The sequence below is a fragment of the Miscanthus floridulus genome, chromosome 9, assembly GCF_019320115.1.
Source record: "Miscanthus floridulus cultivar M001 chromosome 9, ASM1932011v1, whole genome shotgun sequence".
In the NCBI taxonomy this organism is placed as follows: domain Eukaryota; kingdom Viridiplantae; phylum Streptophyta; class Magnoliopsida; order Poales; family Poaceae; genus Miscanthus; species Miscanthus floridulus.
In genome coordinates this window covers 91,333,449-91,339,448 of record NC_089588.1, presented here as the reverse complement: position 1 = coordinate 91,339,448, position 6,000 = coordinate 91,333,449, and positions in this window count along the sequence as shown.

Below are 6,000 nucleotides of genomic sequence, written 5' to 3'. Positions count from 1 at the left end.
ACAATGTTGATAGTGATGACGAGACCTATGATCCAGCTAATCTCAATCATGAAGATTATTTCTAATACATGTAATACTATGTTTTTTGTAATTATGTTTTGTTCATTTTTGCATATATTTCTAATACATGTATTACTATGTTTTTTGTAATTATGTTTTGTTCATTTTTGCACCTATTTCTAATTACGTCTTGTTTTTCTTTTTAATTGCAGGTGATTGAACAAAAATGGCGAGCGACCGTCATAGGTCCGTGAACTCGATTTACCAAAGACCACATCGGCTGCAGGAGGAGGCGGAGGGGTGGTGGAGGGATTGGATAGGAGGAGGAGGACCGCCAGTCGTAGGAGGGAGCCATCTCCTCCCACGCTGCATGAGGAGGAGCTAGAGGAGGAGGTGGCGCCCGTGGACGAGTCGGACAAGGAGCTGGTTTGACAGACGGACGAGGAGGAGGGGCCGCATGAGGATGATGAGTGGGAGGCGGCAGGCACGGATTCCGCTTCCTCTGACTCCTCTTCGAGTGTCTACTTGAGAGGTCCCGTGAGCCTCCCACAGGTTCCGCTTCCTCACCAACGCCCAGTGATTCACCCCGAAGGGCAAAAGTAAGTAACTTTATATGTTATCACCATTACTTCATATGATATGATGAAAAAAACTAATAATTTTTCTTAATCACTTGTGCAGGAACTGGGTGGTTGTGTCGGGCGGTAGCGCACGGCTAGTCAACGACATCCTAGGTCTTCTGTGCAGGCAACACTTCCCCGACATTGTCATGTACGCATCGAAGATGGAGCTGGCCTACTCATTTGACCACTACACCGTCGCCCTCGATGCGGAGTACCCCAACAAGGCGACACGAGTGAAGGCAGAGTTTTGGGTAAGTCTCCCTTGCACAACATTGCTCAATACGTCGCATTCATTGGACTTTTCTTGAAATAATGAATGGATACATCGCTTTTGTATGCAGACTTATTACAGATGCAAGGAGGGATTTGAGGCTAGGGCGGAGCAGGTGACTACCAAAGCTTGTAAAAAACTCGTCACCGACATGCATCACGAGGTGTGCATCCAGGCCATCGTAACCTACTACGGGTTGAAGCTTGGAGAGAGGAAAACCAAGAAAGACGCAAGAGAGATGCAGCTGACCCAGGAGTAGTACCTTGAGGTAAATGAAGAACATCAATATTGATTCGTTTTGAGATTAAGTTGGTTTAATTTGATCTTCTTATATGTCCAATACTTGATGACGTGTAGATGATTCCCTAGTGGTGCTAAGCGTATCCCGAGTGCTGGGCGATGATGGTGGAGAGGTGGTTCACAGAGGAGTACCTCAAGATGCACAGGGATGCCCGGGACCATCGTTTGCAGATGCAAGGTCCAGCACAAAATCAAGGCAGCCACAGCCTCGCTAGATACAAACAAGCATGGGTACGCGAATTCATTTATCTATTGTGACACTCAGTTCTGCCTGATTTCTAATCATCGTGTTGTCTTTCTCGCAGTTGGCGTCACATAGTGGCCAGGCTTGCTCGAACTTCCAGGCATGGTGTATGGCCCACAAGGTCAAGGCGACATCCGACGTCTCCTTCAACCTGGAGGACCCGTCCGAGGCATACACGAACCCAAGCGTCCACTCCCGCATCAGTGAGTACACTGAGGTGGCGAGGTCGCTCCATGGGCCAGACCATGATCCGAGCACCTAGGACTTCGATGGAGAGGCCGTCATGAGGGTGGGCCAAGGTAAGAAGCATGGGCGGTTCTAGCTTGGCGACGGCATCATCGACACAGCCTCTACTCCCTCTCTCTCCCAGATCCGAGCACGGAGCACGAGCGAGAGCCCGAAAATTCGCACACGGTCGATCGTTGCACAACACCGGGTCAACGCACTCGAGGTTATTCCTATTTTACTCATCATACATTGATCTTTACACACCTTAATTAGCTTTGCATTACTAAAACATTGGTGTGAAATATTGCAGGTCCGGCTACAACAAGAAATGAGGCAACGTCAGGAGCTGGAGGCCGGGTAGCAGAGGATGGCGGCCCAGCTAGAGGCCAAGCGGGCTGAGCGGTAGGCCCAGGCACAGAGGCTGACGGACATTACAGAGTTCCTACAAGGCCTTGGGCAACGTGTGGCCTTCTCTCTGCTAGCTGGGTTGTTGGTTCCACCTCCGCCTCCGCGTTCTGCAACTGCAGCCACTCCTGTGAGTATGAAAGTTTTTTACTTTCGCTTGTGCTTTGCTTGTATGGCCTCTACCTTCCTAGATTAGCTATCCAAATAATCTTGTCTCACATGCAATCTTTTATCCTTTGTGCAGTCTCCATCTGACGGTGGTTCGAATAATCCACCTCATGCACCTCCGAATGATGGAGCTGGGCCTTCACCACAGTCATAGTGGCCAAGATGAGTGCGTTGTATTTTTTTCATTTGTTGTTCACTTGGTGATGGACTTGTGATATACTTGTGATGCACTTGTGGACTTTGATGGACTTGTGATGGACTTGTGGATTTATTTGGATGGACTTGAGCACTTATTATTATATATGTGATATATATTGTGATGGATGTGATATGTGCAGATGGATGTGTGGATGGATGAGATATATATGTGATGGATGAGATATATATGTGATGAATGAGATATATATGTGATGGATGAGATATATATGTGATATATGTTTGTATGAATTTATTTGTCATGATGGAATGTAAAAAAATTAAAAATTGCCGTTTTGGGTCACTTTGCCGAGTGTTGCACTCGGCAAAGGACCCCGTTGCCGAGTGCCATGGTCACAGCACTCGGCAAAGCTAGAAAAATGGGCGCTCGGAAAACTATTTTTCTAGCTTTGCCGAGTGGATTGTTTTTTAATTTTAACACTTTTTCGAAACTAATTTTAAATCTAACACTCTCGGGTTTTTTTAAACTAACACTTTTGGCCGCGCCTATTGCCCTGGCGTGGCCAAATGCCTGTGCCGCGCCATGCATGGTGGCGCGACAGAGGGCTGACATGGCAGCGACCAGAAGTGATGACCGCTGACGTGGCAGGGCTCTGCCACGCCACCGATCTTGGCGCGGCAGTGCCACGCCCTGATCCATGGCGCAGCAGAGCTAGGTATAACCTCCGCCGCGGCCCGCGTGCCCGAGCAGTCGCCGTTCTTCGAGCAGCACAGCAAAGCAGCCTGGCCACCGTGCCCGCCTTCACCAGCGCCTGCCCGTGGCCGTGCACGCAGTCTACTGTGGCCGCGGCCGCCCACGCCAGCCAGCTCACCCGCTCTAGCAAGCCAGCCACGTCTGCCCACCCGCTCTAGCTAGGCAGCCAGGCCACCGGCCGCCGGGTGCGGCCACCGCGCCCGCACGTCGGCGCGCCTCCCCCTCTGGCTAGAACCTCCGGTCACATACGACGGCTGCCCTACGCCCGTGCCTCCCGGCCCGGTCTTGCGCGCTGCAACGAGGTACTCCACTAATATAGTTAGCACAGTTAATAAAGTTAGTAAAATTATTAAAGTATAGTTAGTATAGTTAGTAAAGTTAGTTAGTATACGTAATATAATAAGTTAGTATAGGTAGTAAAGTTAGGTAGTTTAGTTAGTACAGTTATAGTATGCCTTGTATAGATGTTAATATTTGATTAGTTAGTATAGTGATAGTTAGAAAATATATTAATGTTAGTATGGACATTACGTACGATGATTTCGACGACTTAATGAAGTTTCTTGAAATGCTTCTACAGATGGATTGTTGTGTTAGAGTTTTGTATGGAGGAAGTGTTAGGAGAGAGGATGGTATGTTTGAGGATATGGAAGAAGAATTGGAATGGTTTGATGAACCTCCTAGCTTCAACGACCTTTCTGTCCGTTTGAATACAAAGTTTGGTGGTGATTTCACACTAAAGGGGAGGTTTGATACTGAGAAGACTAGGGCACACTATGTCCTCATGCCCTTGCGCGACCCTGCTCACTGGTCCCGCTACACTAGGGTTCTCCAAGGTTCCAATGTGCCCATGGCTGAGGTGGTGGTGGAGAATGGGTACAGGATGCATGGTGTTCAGGACGGCCCATCCATTGATGGTTTTGGAGGCAATAAAAAAGAATTAGGGGTCGAAGGGGAAGCAACTCAGGATAACATGGATTTGGATAGTCAGTTGATGCAGGAGCAGTTTCATTCAACTGCAGTAGGCAGTATAAGCAATGACTTCGATGTGAATGAGTTCGAACGAGAAGAGGAGGAGCAGGAGGAGGAGGACAGGATCAGTGATGTAGTTAGCAGTGATTCAAATGATTCTGATGATGACCAAGGAGGTACAGATGCTATGGCAACAACGGCTGATGCCATGCCAGTACCGGTACATACTATGCTATTACTAGTACCAACTGAGGTTTTGCAAGTTGTCCATGCTCAGAGTAGACTAGTCACAGATTTGGCTGCAGATGATATCCCCTATGATTCATGGGCTAGAATTAGCGAAGCGCAGTAGTATGTTCCACCACCACCTACACAGCGACTGGGCTTGAGCAACTAAGGTCCAAGAACGTACCTTTCAGGGGCGTTCCGAACTATAGGGATGTCAGCATGATGGATATGGCAGTTTGTGATACCGGTCTTCAGATGTGTAGGAATTCATTGTAGAACCATAAGACAAAAACCCTTAGGAAGGGGATGATATTCAACACAATGTCAGAGATGAAACTCTTCTTTTAGGACTATGCTGTGTACCACCATAGACCGTACACCGTCACTCATTCGGACCAGGAGTTGAGGTACCACTTGATATGCAAAAACGGTTGTCTGTGGAGGTTAAATGCACAAAGGAGACAGAGTGATGGCAAGTGGAGGATAACTAAAGTTGTTGAACCCCACACTTGCCTAGACAATAGGGGGAAGGAAAATCATCAGCAGCTCACTGCACGTTACCTTGCCCTTCGTATATTGGGGCTCATTGATGACAATAACGACATCTCAGTGTCTTCTTTACAATAGTCCATATCTAGATTCGTTAGGTACGATGTGACATACGAAAAGGCTTGGCGTGCTAAGCAAATTGCTCTGGCAATTCGATGGGGTACTTAGGAGGAAGCATACAATAGGGTGCCCCGCATCTTATGTGCAATGCATTATTACAACCCTAGCTTGAAATGGTTTGTGGACACCGGAGGGATGTTTTTTCGGGACCCATTGAGGCATGTCCTCTATCATGTGTTCTGGTTATTTGCACAAACGAAACATGCATTCCAGTTTTGTCGGCCAGTCGTACTTGTTGATGGCACTTTCCTAACAGGAAAGTACAGGGGCACCTTGATGATGGCTGCTGCTGTTGATCCTGAGGACCAGATAGTACCCGTGGCATTTTCTTTGGTAGAGGGAGAGAACAATGAATTATGGTCATGGTTCATGCGGCTTCTACGTGTGCAAGTGCTTGGCCCAACTCGCACTATGTGTTTGATCTCCGACCGTCATACATGGCTTCTTAATGCTACAGCTGAGCATATAGATGGGTTCCCACCTCTAGTACATAGATGGTGCATGAGACACTTTGCCGCTAATTTCTGGTGGCGTCAGCGGAAGCAGGAGGTATGTGACAAGGTAAAGGCTCTATGTTGTGTACGTACAGAGCACCAGTTCAAGGAGACAAAGAGAGAACTAGACAAGATGGTAAATGCAGTGGGAAAGGCTTGGTTAGAGGCGCAGATGGAACAGAAGGTTCAGTGGGCTTTAGCATATGACGAGGGGGGTTTCAGGTATGGCATCATGACCACTAACTCCTCGGAGTCCTTCAACCGTGTATTCACCAGAGTTCGATCGTTGTCTGTGTCTGGAATTGTTGAGTTCTCCTTTCATAAGTGCAACGAATATTTTGTGAAGAGGTGAGAGCTTGCGTAGAGGAATATAGCTGAGCAGGGGCATTTTGGCAAGGCTGGAGCTGAACATTTGAAGGAGGCCGAGGAATTGGCCAAGCAGCACACCACCGAGCCGTATGGACCCCGCCGCCATATCTTTAGTGTAC